The sequence below is a fragment of the Nicotiana attenuata genome, unplaced genomic scaffold (assembly GCF_001879085.1).
Source record: "Nicotiana attenuata strain UT unplaced genomic scaffold, NIATTr2, whole genome shotgun sequence".
Lineage (NCBI taxonomy): Eukaryota > Viridiplantae > Streptophyta > Magnoliopsida > Solanales > Solanaceae > Nicotiana > Nicotiana attenuata.
In genome coordinates, this window is record NW_017671143.1 from 67138 (window position 1) to 83364 (window position 16227).

A 16227-nucleotide genomic window follows, 5' to 3' on the forward strand; every position below is an offset into this window, starting at 1 on the left:
ACTTCTAAATCATTGTGATGATGTTGTTCAGTTTACCAAGTCTGCTTGCACATTCCAGGGCCCTTCAGTGAAGAAGCCAGTGGTGCTTGGTAGACTGGACACTGGACTTTACAAGCTATTTCAGCATGTGACTTCACCTATTGATTTTGCTCATGTCAACTCTTGTTCTTCAGTTGTTTCTTCTTTGCTTGTTTCTTCTTTACCTGTAGCCGCTACTACTGATACTGATGTCAATGACAATTCCTATGTAAATACCATAGTTGCTTCAAATAAAGTGAATAATTCTGATGTTGTTTGGCATTATAGACTTGGACACATACCATTTTCCAAAATGAAGTTTATTTCTGGTATTAATAGTGATTTGTCCTCTAAACAGTCCTTCACATGCCCTATTTGCCCCTTAGCTAGACAAACTAGGCTTCCTTTTCATGATAGTTCTATTTAGTTCACTCATTCATTTCAGCTTGTTCACATAGATACTTGGGGTCCTTACTCCACTCCTACTCACTCTGGTGCTAAGTATTTCCTTACTATAGTAGATGAATATACTAGGGCTACCTGGACACACCTAATAGGCGGAAAAAGCAATGTTTTTGACCTATTGAAGGCATTAATTTCCATGGTTGAAACACAACTTCAAACTAGAGTCCAGAAAAAAAAACAAAAAAAGAAAAAAACTAGAGTCCAGACTATGTGGAGTGACAATGCTTTAGAGTAAGGTTCTTCTTCTTTTGGGTCCCTTTTCTGTTTTGAAAAAGGAATTATTCATCAAACCTCTTGCCCACACACTCCACAACAAAATGGTGTGGTAGAGAGAAAACATAGACACTTGCTAGAAACTACTAGGGCTCTTTTATTTTAATCTCATCTTCCTATAAAATTCAGGGAGACTGTCTCCTTACTGCCACCTATTTGATAAACAGATTTCCTTCCCCCCTTCTCAAACACAAGAGTCCCTATGAACTACTTTTTGGCAAGGCCCCACATATTCCCATCTTAGATCTTTTGGTTTCCTTTGCTACTCCACTATGCCTAAAATCTATAGAGATAAATTTCATCCCAGGTCTATCCCATGTGTTTTTCTGGCCTACCGTTTTGCCAAAAAGGGTTATAAACTTTACAATCTCACCACTCAATCTTGTTTTATCTCTAGAGATATAATTTTCCATGAACACATTTTTCCTTTTCTTCAACCTTCTCCTTCACCATCTCCTGTCTTGCCTTCTCCTCTCTCTCCTGGTCATTTTTCTGATGATTTAACATCTTCTATACCTACTTCTATTCCTGGTCATTCTTCCCCACCTATTCTTTCTGCCCATATCTCTCCTGATTCAACTTCCTCTCTATCTCCTTGTATTCCTATACGTTCCCCTTCTATTTTCACTCCAAATCTTTTTTCTGATGTTTCAGCTTCTCCTTTATCCTCTCCTGCTCCTGTTTCTTCTGCTCCATCATCCGATCCTCCTCCTCTTAGAAGGTCTAGTAGGCCTCATACTGTCCCTGCCTATCTTCAGGACTTTGTTTGTTCGACACTTCCTACTTCTCTTTATGCCCCTGTTTCTTCTAGCTCTAAGTCTGTATCATTCAATGCCACCACTTCACAGCTCCATATTCCTGAGCCTTACACTTACTCACAGGCTGCTGCTGTCCCTGAGTGGTAGGAGGCTATGAGAAAGGAGTTTGAGGCTTTGGAGGCTAATAGAACTTGGGATATTGTTGAGTTACCCCCCGGTAAAAGCCTATAGGCTGTAAATGGGTATACAAAGTAAAATATAAGGTTGATGGGACTCTGGAGAGGTATAAGGCCAGGTTAGTAGTTAGAGGTGATACTCAGGTTGAAGGGGTTGATTTTCATGAAACCTTTTCTCCTGTTGTCAAAATGTCTACTGTGAAAACCCTGACTGTTGTGGCTGTCAAACAACACTGGCCCTTGTTCTAGCTTGATATTAATAATGCATTTTTACATGGGGATCTTGATGAAGAGGTTTTCATGAAAGTACCTCCTGGTTTATCTGTTTCTCCCTCTTCTTCTTCTTCTTCTTCTTCTTCTTCTTCTTCTTCTTCTTCTTCTTCTTCTTCTTCTTCTTCTTCTTCTTCTTTGGTTTGTAAACTGCTCAGATCCCTCTATGGTTTGAGACAGGCTTCCAGACAATGGTATGCAAAATTATCTCAAGCTCTTTGCTCTAGAGGATATTCTCATTCTTTGAATGACTACTCCCTATTCACTAGGGGTTATGGTTCTTCCTTGGTTATTTTAGCTGTGTTTGTGGATGACATTATTCTTACAGGCACTGATCTATCTGAGATTTCATATTTAAAGGGCTTTCTACATGAACAGTTCAGGATTAAGGACCTTGGTTCTCTTAATTATTTTCTGGGAATTGAGGTTCTTTACTGTGATTCTGGAGTTCTTCTTCATCAAAAAAAGTTTATTCATGACTTGTTAGAGTCATTTGACTCTTCTGCCTCTTCAGCTGTTGTTTGTCCTCTTGCTCTCAATGAGAAACTATAGGCTTCTGTTGGTGATCCTTTGCCCAAGCCTGAAGAATATAGATGCTTAGTGGGCAAGTTGAATTTTTTTACCCACACACGGCCTCATATCGGTTTTGCAGTCCAGCTCCTTAGCTAGTTCCTGAAAACCCCTCGTGTTCCTCATATGCAGGCTGCTTTACATCCCTTGCGCTATTTGAAAGGGACTTCTGCTTTTGGGTTATTCTTCAGTCATTCTCCTGACCTTGCATTATGAGCCTACTGTGACAGTGATTGGGCTTCTTGTGCTGACAGTAGAAGGTCTGTCACTGGTTTTAATGTCTTTTTAGGAGACTCTTTGGTGAGTTGGAAATCTAAGAAACAACCTGTGGTATCTCTTTCCTCTGCTGAAGCTGAATATAGGGCCATGAGTAAAGCTGCAGCTGAAGTTACTTGGCTCTCCAGATTATTGTTTGATTTTGATCTTCCTTCTTCTTCTCATGTTTCTTTATACTGTGATAACCAGGCAGCTTTGCATATTGCTCGCAATCCAGTTTTTCATGAGCGGACCAAACATATAGAGCTGGACTGTCATTTTATCAGAAGCAAAATTGGTGATGGGCTGATTTGCTTGGCTCATGTCTCTAGTGATGCTCAAGTTGCTGACATTCTTACCAACGCGCTTCCTGGGCCTACTCATCATTTTCATCTTTGCAAGTTGAGGGTTTTATCACCCTCTTACTTGAGGAGGGCTGTTAGAATATTAGAAGACAAAGGTTGATGGTTATATTGGGCTTATTATTGTAATCAGGATTAGCAGTGGCCCATTTTATTGTGACGACCCGGCCAGTCGTCTCATGAGTTACCGCTCCGTTTCTCCCATTTCTGCTTCTTTATGTTTTGTTTATCCGGGTTTTGAGGTATCAGGTTGGTCGGATTGAATCCGGATTGGTTTTGGTGAAGTTTGAGACACTTAGTCTCTTTTAAGAAGGCTTAAGTTGGAAAAGTCAACTGGATGTTGACTTATGGGTTAGAGGGCTCGGATGTGAGTTCCAATGATTCGGTTAGCTTCGGGAGGTGATTTGGGACTTAGGAGTGTGATCGGAATGGGTTTTGGAGGTTTGGAGAAGATTTAGGGTTGAATTGACGAAGTTGATATTTTGGTGATTTCCGGTCGGTAGGCGAGATTTTGATATAGAGATCGGAATGGAATTCCGAGAGTTGCAGTAGCTTCGTTGTGTCATTTGGGATATGTGTGCAAAATTTCAGGTTATTCGGACGTGGTTTGGTTGGGTTTTTGATCAAAAGTGGAAACTTAGGCTTGAATCCGAGGTGTTTTGGTTGATTTGATGTTGTTTGAAGTATTTTTGATGATTGGAACAAGTTTGAATAAGGTATTAGGATATGCTTGTGCTTTTGGTTGAGGTCCCGGGGGCCTCGGGGTGATTTCGGGTGGTTAACGGAGAAGTTGAAATGTTATTGCAGTTGCTGCTTCTGGTGTTTACACACCTGCGGTTTGGGGACCGCAAGTGCGGCGCCACATGTGCGGTTGATTGGTCGCAAAAGTGGAAAAGGGTGTGAGGGGCAGGAACCGCAGAAGCAGCTATGTGGACCGCATCTGCGGAGTCGTAGATGTGGGATTTTGACCGATAAGTGACTTCCGCAGAAGCGGAGTATTGACCGCATATGCGGTACCGCAGAAGCGGAAAATGGGACCGCAGATGCGGAACAACTGGACAGAAGAATTAAAAGAAGTCCTTCGCGAATTTTGGATTATTTCACCATTTTTGACTTTGGCTTGGGAGATTTTTGGACGATTTGGAAGAGGGATTCAAGGGAACTTCATTGAGGTAAGGATTTTAGACCTAAAACTCGTTCCTATGCTATTATTTCATGGATTAGAGCTAGAATTTGTGGAAAATTAAGGGTGGAAACTTGGGGAAGCTAGGGTTTAGGATTGGAGACCTATGATTGAGGTTTTGATGGGCCATTTGAGGTCGGATTTCTGAGTTTTAGTATGTATGAACTCGTGGGAAGATAAGGAATCTATTGGTGTAAAAATTATCGAATTTCAAGATGTGGGCCCGGGGGTCGGTTTTTGGTAATTTCGGAATTTGTGCTAATTGTTAATTATTTTCGCTTGGGCCTCGTTCCCTTAGCCTATTTTGACGTCCTTGTTCTGATTTTGGATAGATTCGACGCGAGTGGAGGACGATTGGAGGGGCAAAGGCGTCGCGAGCTAGAGATTTGACCGATTCGAGGTGAGTAATGATTGTAAATGATGTTCTGAGGGTTTGAAACCCCGGATTGCACATCGTAATGCTATATTGAGGTGAGGCACACGCTTGATGACGAGCGTGGGGTCGTGCACTATTGGGGATTGTGACTTGGTCCGTCCCGATTGATGATTTTACCGCGTATTTGACTGAAATCTATTTGTTATCATCATTATTTGGGTGGAATGCCATACTTGGGCTTCGTGCCAACTATTTGAATCCTTCGGGGATTTTTATTGATATTTCCTCACTATTTTGACTTTATACTTGAACTCAGTCATGTTATTTTCCATTGTTTTTATACTGAGCCATGTTTACTCCGTTTTAATATTTAAATGATATTTTAAATGATGTTTGGGCTGAGAAACACTATTTTACTATTGCCCGAGAAGCTTGTGAGGATTTTTGACTGAGTAAGGCCGAGGGCCTATGTTGTGAGGAAACACTGATACTGATTTGAGGCCGAGGGCCTGAGATATGTACGCCACGAGGTGGCTTGATTGATATGAGGCCGAGGGCCTAGTGATGATGCCACGAGACGGCTTGATATTGCGCTTGGGCCGTAAGGGGCCCCTCCAGGAGTCTGTACACCCCTAGTGAGCGCGGTACCCAGTATGATGTGAGATTGAGTCCGAGGGGCTGGTATGGTTCTGAGATGTTGCCCGAGGGGCGGATTTGTTGATACTGTGCCCGAGGGGCAAACTTTTATGTGTTTATTATTCCTTAATTGCTGTCATTTTTCCTGCTTACTTATTGAAAAAGGATTTCTACCTATCTCTTGACTGATTTACTGTTTTCAAATGGCTTTTACTGCTTCATTATAGATTGCCTTGTGCCTTATGTGATTTCTCGCTTTCAGTCTTTATTTATATTTGTTACTCACTGAGTTGGAGTACTCACTTTACTCCCTGCACCCTGTGTGCAGATTCAGGCGTGTCTGGTTCCGCTCCCGAGTGTTGATTCTTCTAGCTTCAGGCGAACATTCGGAGTCACGATGTAGCTGCCTGGCGTCCGCAGTCCCGTGTTTCTCATCCTTTATCATTTCTATCTATTTTTCAGACATTTGTACTAGCATAGACTTAGTAGACTTGTATTATGACTTATAGATGCTCATGACTAGTGATACCCCGGTTTGGGCTGTATTTGGGTTATACTTCCGCATTATTATGATATTATCCGCTACTTAGTATTATTAAATCATGTTTAGACTGTTTTCTTGCTGTTTAGCTGCTTAACTTCGAATTGAGTTTAATTGGCTGCCTTGTCTTCACGAGAGGCGTCATCACGACCGGGTCTGGGAATAGGGTCGTGACATTTATGTTGTGTTAGTTGTAATTGGGCCACCCGGTCAAGGGTCAAGGCCCAATATTTATGTTTATTACTTTCATTCTTCTATGTACAGACAATTAATTGATTTTGGACAACAATGAGAAAATATCGGCTCCTTTCTTCTCTTTCTCGAAGCTTCTCTCAAATGTAACACGCCATTCCCAATCTTCATTTCTTCTCTAAATTCTCAACATCTAACACTTTACAAATGTACATAAAAGTTAAACATATTAGTTATTCATTGGTTATCCATTTTGTTAACTATTTTCTAAGTGGATAATATGGTTCTTTATCCATATTCCCGTTTTTACATGGTTCATTATCCAATTCATTTTTTAATGGATAATATGGATGGATAACTGTTTTATTTTAACCATTTTGCCACCTTTACCTGAGAGGAAACAAAGCTAGTTAGAGTATTAATTACGTAGAAATTAGGAAGTTATTAGAGTAGAGAGGATAGTACGTTTGCCAAGGGTTAGGGGTGGTATTTAAGGAGTAAAAAGGCTGAAGAAGACATGTGAGGTCCCAAACTTCTAGGAAGATTCCAACAGGCAGAAGTGCGCGCTAAAGCCTCACATTGCCAACTCCATCAAATTCGTGTTAGGAAAAACTAACGGTGGATAGCAGCAAAGACCGAAACTAGGTAAATAAAATTTTTGTTTCAATTTATGTTGTAGTGTTTAATTGAGCATAGAGTTTAAAAAATAATAAAAGAAAGACTTTTAAAATTTATGATTCTAAATATTCTTTGAGATTTTTAATTGTGACTATAAAAGCATGCCATATAAGTGTAAAATAGGAAGCTTAAGTTAAATCTATACTATATTAAAAGCACGAACGCCCTTAGCAAAATTTTGGTTGCCTTTTTTATCATTTAAAAATAGATTACATACTAGATAAAACAATTATTTAATTATTTTTCTAATATTTAGGAGTTCAAAATCAAGTAGTTTTTTTTAAATTTTTTTCTTATTTAAACTACATATAAGGTCTTAATATTTAGAACTTCAAATTCAATTAAAATCTACTTTACTTCAATTCTTTCTGTAAATCAATATTATATCCTTGTGAACTTTAAATGCTTTTGGAGTTAATGCGTATTCTTAACTTCTGATATATATAATTGTTAGTATCTTATTCTTTTACAAATACTTTCAATAATTGATTACCTAAAAGACATCACCAATGCTTGTTGCTTTTTTCCCTTTTGAATTTTAACTATAACTGATATTTAAAATTTAAATAAACTAATATACTTGGAACTTTGAAATATAAATTTGAAAAATTGTCCTCGGTAACCTTGATTTTGAAATTTCAAAATCGTCAATAGCAGAGTTTATTCTGAATGAATTTAAGGTAGTGTTAATTTTTATGATCTCGGATGACTATGTATATAAGGAATTTAAACTTAGACCAATAAGAACCTAGCCAATATTGTTACATAAGAAGAGGTTCACTTATTATATTTATATTTTAATGACCTTTAAATGAACAAATAAGAATTCCGTTTACTTAAATTACAAAGAACAGATTTCACATATAAAAAATAGACATATAAATATTTAAATAAAACAATTTTGTGTTAGACTAAACCCAAGAAAAGAAAAAAAAAAGAAGAAGTGAGCAGAACACATTTTCAAATTTTTAATATCTTTTATTATAAAGTAGCTTAACCTAATTTTTCTGTAAAATATTTATTTTAGAATCTTTATAAATTAAACTTAGAATTTATTTTTGTATTTTCCAAAAACGTAGAAAACTGATTTATTCCTTACACGATGATTAGCATAAAGCTTTTATACTTCATTTATACCAACTGAAAAACTATGCGCTTAGTTGCGTTAAAAAAAATGTTTGTCCAAAACTGATTCAACTAAATTCATCATCTTTATATATTTTGTTATATATTTTGATCATTTGAACAAATTTCGCATTTAGTTTAACATCAATTACTATTTTTCAATAATTTATTCTTTTACATATTTTATACTAATTGTCGCGATGTACACGTATAGCGCACGTACACTAAAACTAGTTATTTTTAAATATATAAAGGATCTTGAATTTCTAGAACATGGGTGCACAATTAAATAAAAGAGAAAGAAAAAGTATTAAGTGAAAATTAATATTTCTTTCTTTGGGAAATAACTCAACATTTAACCAAGTGCAGCGTTCATGTGATGACCCGAAAAGTCATCACTTGTTCTAGAAACAAATTCAGCGTTCCGAGGCCTAAAAGCCTCCTTTTTACCACACGTCGATTTGCGTGCGCAGTCCGGGTGTGTAGCCAGAAAGCTTATTGTCATGACCCGCCCATCCTCGGGAGTCGTGATGGCGCCTACTGATGAGAGCTAGGCAATCCAACCCTTAACTGCTTTTAGCATTAACCATTTTACTTCTTTTAACAATTATCAGTAATATCATGATAACAGCGGAATAAAGTAAACAAGCGGAAGTCTTAAATTAAGGAATCTGAACAACAATGCGGAAAAATCAACATAAACCTCTACCCAAGAACTGGTGTCACATACTCACGAACTACTAAGAGTGCTAAATACAACTGTTTGAAAGAAAATATCACTGTTTGTCTCGAAATACATGAGATAACAGACTGAAACGAAAGATAGAAGAGATGCCGGGCCTGCGGACGCCTGCAAGGCTACCTCGGTGTCTCGCTGGACTGTAGGCTAACTCCCGTGCTACTGCAGCTGCTGCCCAACACCTGGATCTGTGCAAAAGAGCACAGAGTGTAGTATCAGCACAACCGACCCCATGTGCTGGTAAGTGTCTGGCGTAACCCCGGCGAGGCAGTGACGAGGCTAGGACCAGACCACCAAATAAACCTGTACAGTGATATGATATACAACGGAAAGTAAAGCAGAAATAAACAAGTAGAGGTGGGAGGGGGAAACATGCTTTGGGGAATAACAGGTAAAACAGAATATCAAGAGAACTACAAAGTAAACAAAACCCAACCACTACCAAGAATAAAGAAAACAAAGGCAGAATTCAATTTCCTTTCACATCTTGTTGCAGGCGTGCAACCCGCTCCCATTTCCTGTATCTCGTGGTAGGCGTACCACCCGCTCCCATTTTGTTATATCTCGTGGTAGGCATACCACCCGCTCCCATTTCATTATATCTTTGTTGCGGCGTGCAACCCGATCCGTGTATAACACTGTTGCGGCGTGCAACCCGATCCTTATATAATGTTGTTGCGGCGTGCAACCCGATCCATATATAATATTGTTGCGGTGTGCAATCCGATCCATATTTAATATTATTGCGGCGTGCAACCCGACCCATATATAATATTATTGCGATCCATATTTAATATTTACAATTATAATGAGAGTCCCGAAAAGGGATCGATAAGGTCCACACTGTCCCGACAAGGGACTCGATAGCATGAGTAATTACGTCCCGACAAGGGAGAAACATTTATTACCACACTTGTCCCAATATCTAACTACCGCAGCTATAACCGGTCCTGTTACAACATCTAACTGCCACAACTATAATCAATCCTGTTACAACATCTAACTACCACATCTATGATCAATCCTGTTACAACATCTAACTACCAAAACTATAATCAAACTTGTTACAACATCTAACTACCACAACTATAATCAAACTTGTTACTACACCTAACCACCTTAGCTATAACCAAACCTATTACAACACCTAACTACCTCAGCTATAACTATAGTCATCACCCAACACAAGGAAGCATTAACCTAAGCGTCCGTAATATCAATTAAGAAAGGGAACCACAACTCGACAATAGCCCGCCAAGAGGGGGGGGGGGGGCAACATGATGATCTCTTCTCTTTCTCACTTTTACTTCACAATTCTCTTCACAACTCGAGCCAATGCTCTAGAGGTTCAATTACCACTTATACTTTCGCAATTCGTCCTACAACCGGAGCCGACGCTCCTCAATGTTCATAAGTCACATCTCTTTCCAAAACTTTACCCAACAAACAGAAATACACACCAAGGCATGGATAATACAACGAAGTCATAAAAATCACAATATAAGACTCACGGTCATGCTTGACACCAACGTATAGATACTCGTCACCATGCCTATACGTCGTACTCAACAAGAAGCACATAACAAATATAACTCAACTCCTAATCCCTCAAGCTAGGGTTAAACCGAACACTTACCTCGAACTTCCACGGCCAACTCAAGCCTCAAACACCGCTTTTCCTCTCGGATTCGGCTCCAAATCAATTGTATCTATACAATAATGACTTCAATATATCAATAAATGCTAAACAATATGAACCCAATGCCTAATTATAGCTTTTCCATCATTTTCCCCAAAAATTCGAAAATCGACCCCGGGCCCGCTTGGTCAAAACACGAGGTTCGGACCAAAATCAAATCACACATTCACCCACGAGCCCGAATATATAATTTGATTTCAAATTCGATCCCAAAACGAGGTCTAAATCAAGAAAAATCAAAAAGCCCTAACTCTACCCAAATACCCAATTTTCTACCTTAAATCATATGTTTTAAGCCTAGAAATCTAGTAGGTTGATGAAAATGGAAGAAAATAAGTTAAAGATTACTTACTCAAGAGGTTATGGTGAAGGATTGCTTCAATGGTCGCCTAAGAGCTTGGAGAAGAAAGGTTTTTGTGAAAACTTTGTGAAATCCCGTAGCTACTGTTTCTGAAGTTTAAAAATAACTGAGTAGAAAAATGCTCTATGCGATTGCGAAGAAGGTCACGCGATTGCATCGGGATAGGAAGGTTGGCCATTGCGACCCGGATTTCCCACCCTTGGGAGTCGTGATGGCACCTACTGATGAGAGCTAGGCAAGCCAACCCTTAACTGCTTTTAGCATTAACCATTTTACTTCTTTTGACAATTATCAGTAATATCATTATAACAACGGAATAAAGTAAACAAGCGGATGTCTTAAATTAAGGAATCTGAACAACAATGCGGAAAAATCAACATAAACCTCTACCCAAGAACTGGTGTCACATACTCACGAACTACTAAGAGTGCTAAATACAACTGTTTGAAAGAAAATATAACTGTTTGTCTCGAAATACATGAGATAACAGACTGAAACAAAAGATAGAAGAGACGCCGGGCCTGCGGACACCTGCAAGGCTACCTCGGTGTCTCGCTGGACTGTAGGCTAACTCCCGTGCTACTGCAGCTGCTGCCCAACACCTGGATCTGTGCTAAAGAGCACAGAGTGTAGTATCAGCACAACCGACCCCATGTGCTGGTAAGTGTCTGGCCTAACCCTGGCGAGATAGTGACGAGGCTAGGACTAGACCACCAAATAAACCCGTATAGTGATATGATATACAACGGAAAGTAAAGCAGGAATAAACAAGTAGAGATGGGAGGGGGAAACATGTTTCGGGGAATAACAGGTAAAAACAGGATATCAAGAGAACTATAAAGTAAACAAAACCCAACCACTACCAAGAATAAAGAAAACAAAGGCAGAATTCACTTTCCTTTCACATCTTGTTGCAGGCGTGCAACCCGCTCCCATTTCCTGTATCTCGTGGTAGGCGTACCACCCGCTCCCATTTCATTATATCTCGTGGTAGGCGTACCACCCGCTCCCATTTCATTATATCTTTGTTGAAGCGTGCAACCCAATCCGTGTATAACACTGTTGCGGCATGCAACCCGATCCTTATATAATGTTGTTGCGGTGTGCAACCCAATCCATATATAATATTGTTGCGGCGTGCAACCCGATCCATATTTAATATTTACAATTATAATGAGAGTCCCGACAAGGGATCGATAAGGTCCACACTATCCCGAAAAGGGACTCGATAACATGAGTAATTACGTCCCGGCAAGGGAGAAACATTTATAACCACATTTGTCCCAACATCTAGCTACCGCAGCTATAACCGATCCTGTTACAACATCTAACTGCCACAAATATAATCAATCCTGTTACAACATCTAACTACCATAACTATGATCAATCCTGTTACAACATCTAACTACCAAAACTATAATCAAACTTGTTACAACATCTAACTACCACAACTATAATAAAACTTGTTACTACACCTAGCCAACTCAGCTATAACCAAACCTATTACAACACCTAACTACCTCAGCTATAAATATAGTCATCACTCAACATAAGGAAGCATTAACCTAAGCGTCCGTAATATCAATTAAGAACACAGTACAAGGGAACCACAACTCGACAATAGCCCGCCAGGGGGGGGGGCAACATGATGATCTCTTCTCTTTCTCACTTTTACTTCACAATTCTCTTCACAACTCGAGCCAATGCTCTAGAGGTTCAATTACCACTTATACTTTCGCAATTCATCCTACAACCGGAGCCGATGCTCCTCAATGTTCATAAGTCACATCTCTTTCCACAACTTTACCCAACAAACAGAAAACACACCAAGGCATGGATAATACAACAAAGTCATAAAAATCACAATATAAGACTCACGGTCATGCTTGGCACCAACGTATAGATACTCGTCAACATGCCTATACGTCGTACTCAACAAGAAGCACATAGCAAATATGACTCAACTCCTAATCCCTCAAGCTAGGGTTAAACCGAACACTTACCTCGAACTTCCACGGCCAACTCAAGCCTCAAACACCGCTTTTCCTCTCGGATTCGGCTCCAAATCAATTTTATCTATACAATAATGACTTCAATATATCAATAAATGCTAAACAATACGAACCCAATGCCTAATTATAGCTTTTCCATCATTTTTCCCAAAAACTCAAAAATCGACCCAAGGCCCGCTTGGTCAAAACACGAGGTTCGGACCAAAATCAAATCACACATTCACCCACGAGCCCGAATATATAATTTGTTTTCAAATTCGACCCCAAAACGAGGTCTAAATCAAGGAAAATCAAAAAGCCCTAACTCTACCCAAATACCCAATTTTCTACCTTAAATCACATGTATTTAAGCCTAGAAATCTAATAGATGTTGATGAAAATGGAAGAAAATAAGTTAAAGATTACTTACCAAGAGGTTATGGTGAAAGATTGCTTCAATGGTCGCCTAAGAGCTTGGAGAAGAAAGGTTTTTGTGAAAACTTGGTGAAATCCCGTAGCTACTGTTTCTGAAGTTTAAAAATAACTGAGAAGAAAAATGCTCTATGCGATTGCAAAGAAGGTCACGCGATCGCATAGGGATAGGAAGGTTGGCCATTGCGATCGCAGAAAGAGCACTGCGAACGCATAGAGGAAACTGGCTCCACTCTCAGGTTTGGTTTTTTTTTTTTCTTTGTGAATTGCGATCGCAGAGAAGGAATGCGATCGCTTAGAAGAAATAGGCCGGGCATCGCGATCGCGAACAGAACTATGCGATCGCGTAGAGGAAAATAAAGGGCTTCTTAACTTAACACTATGCGATCGCAGAAGGATCTACGCTATCACATACAACAAAATGAACCCCTGGACAAGTTACACTACGCGATCGCGGACAACTCTATGCGATCCCAAAGAACAAACAACTGGACAACAACAGACAGCAGATCTGCAACATTTATAAGGCTAAAACCATCCCGAGACACATCCGAATCACACCCGAGCCCTCGGGGCTCCTAACCAAACACATGAACTAACTCAACAACATCATACGAACTTAACCGTGCGATCAAATCGCCAAAATAACATCATATACAACGAATTAAGCCTCAAAATCTTACAGAAAGTGCTTAAGTCATATATAAGACTTGTACCGAGTGCCAGAACCAAAATACGGGCCCGATACCATAGTCTTCTAATCAGATTTCATTTCCAATTTCTTTAATTAATTCAAGAAAATAATTTCACACAAAAATTCATTTCTCAGGTTTGGGACCTCGGAATTCGATTCCGGGCATACGCCCAAGTCCCATATTTTCCTACGGACCCTCCGGGACCGTCAAATCTCGGGTCCGGGTCCGTTTACCCAAAAAGTTGACCGAAGTCAAATTTATTTATTTTAATATCAAAATTTAGCATTTTTCTCACAGAATTCATATTTAAGCTTTCCGGCTATGCGCCCGGACTATGCACGCAAATCGAGGCAACCCTAAATGAGGTTTTCAAGGCCTCAAAAACACGGAATAGGTAAGAAAACAGGTAATGACCCTTTAGGTCATCACACCTATATGAGAAAATGTGTGAAAAATAATAAATTTTGCCTTTAAAATGAATTTAAATTGACTTCGGTCAACATTTTTAGTAAACAGACCTGGATCCGTGTTCCGATGATCCCGGGGGGTCCGTAAGAAAATATGAGACTTGGGCGTATGCCCGGAATCGAATTCCGAGGTCTCAAGCCCGAGAAATGAATTTTTTAAAGAAAATTGTTTTCTGAAAGTATTATTGAGATTTGGAAATGAATTGTGATTGGAACTTGATGGTATCGGGCCCGTATTTTGGTTCCGGCACCCGGTACAGGTCTTATATGTGATTTAAGATAAGTCGGTGAAATTTGGTTAGAAACGGAATTCAAACGACGTGAATCGGATCGTTTTTGAGAAAAATTGGAAATTTGAAGTTCTTAAGAAATTTCATGATTTTGATGCTAAATTCATAGTTGTCGATGTTATCTTGGTTATTTGAGTGCATGAGCGAGTCCGTAAGAGGTTTTTGGGTTAGTGTGCATGTTTGATTTGGAGCCCCGAGGGCTCGGGTGAGTTTTGGATAGGCCACGGGGTGAAATTTGGAATTAGAGTGTTGCAGAATTTAGCTGGTGTGTTGCAGGTCTGCAGGCTTCGCATTTGCGAAGCCTGCAGGCGCAAATGCGAGTTCGCAAATGCGAAGGCTATGTCGCAAATGCGAAGTAGCCCAGGCCAGCCATTCCTCGCAAATGCGAACCACACATCGCAAATGCGATGTCCCCCGCTGTGGCCAGTCATCGCAAATGTGACTCCTCCATCGCAAACGCGACTTTGCATTTGCGACAGGTCCATCGCAAATGCGTAGGAGACCTGAAAACTGGTTGTGTCGCAAACGTGACATTTTTCTCGCAAATGCGAAAGTCCAAAATTTTCTTAAGGTTTCGCAATTCCCATATCTGTAACCTGCAATTTTTTTATACTTAGCCGAAAATTAACCCTTTTTCACATCTTTTCAAAACATAAACTCCCTAGGGCAATTTTTCAAGAACAACCCTTCTTCCAAATCGATTGTAAGTCAATTTTAACTCGTTTCCTTCGATCATTAACATCTTTTTACATGATTTCAACTCAAAATAAATAATTTTCATGGGGAAATTGGGTGTTTTGGGTAGAACCTAGCTTTTTGACCATGTGGGCCCGGGGCTGAATTTTGACTTTTTGGGAAAAGCTTTAGAAAGCTTATTTCCATGCATTAGGATTGTTTATTTAGCATTCATTGATGTAATTAAGTAACTTGTGACTAGATACGAGCGAATTGGTGGTGGAATCAAGAGGTAAAGCTATAGTTGAGGCTTGAACTGTGTTCGTGGCATCGAGGTAAGTGTTTGGTCTAACCTTAGCTTGAGGGATTAGGAGTTCTGTCCTATTTGCTACTTGTTTTTTGTTGAGTACGACGTAGGCATGGTGACGAGTATCTATACGTTGGTGTCGAGCATGACAGTGAGTCTTGAATTGTAATATATTGTGTTCTTAAATAATACTACGGATGCTTAAGTTGATGATTCTATGTATTGATCAAGGATTATGATTGTTCTCGTGGAAACTACTTATGACTGAGTATTGGTGTTAGCTGAGGTAGTTAGATGTTGGAACAATTTTGGTTATAGCTGTTTCTCCCTTGCCGAGATAGTTTAGTTCCTTATTGATCCCTTGCGGGGACACTTGTTATGGTTGTTGTTGATTGCATATGTGGATCGGGTTGCGCGCCGTAACAAATGATATATTTGGATCGTGTTGCACGCCGCAACAACATTATATGTGGATCGGGTTGCACACTGCAACAATGATATGATTGGATCGGGTTGCACGCCGCAACAATAATATAATCGGATTGGGTTGCACGCCGCAATAGTGATAAATGATATGGATCGGGTTGCACGCCGCAACAGTGTTGTTATATGTTGGGATCGGGTTGCGCGCCGCAACAATTGTTGATACAAAGTATTCATAGATTGGATACAAATTTCCTTATTGTTTTGCTG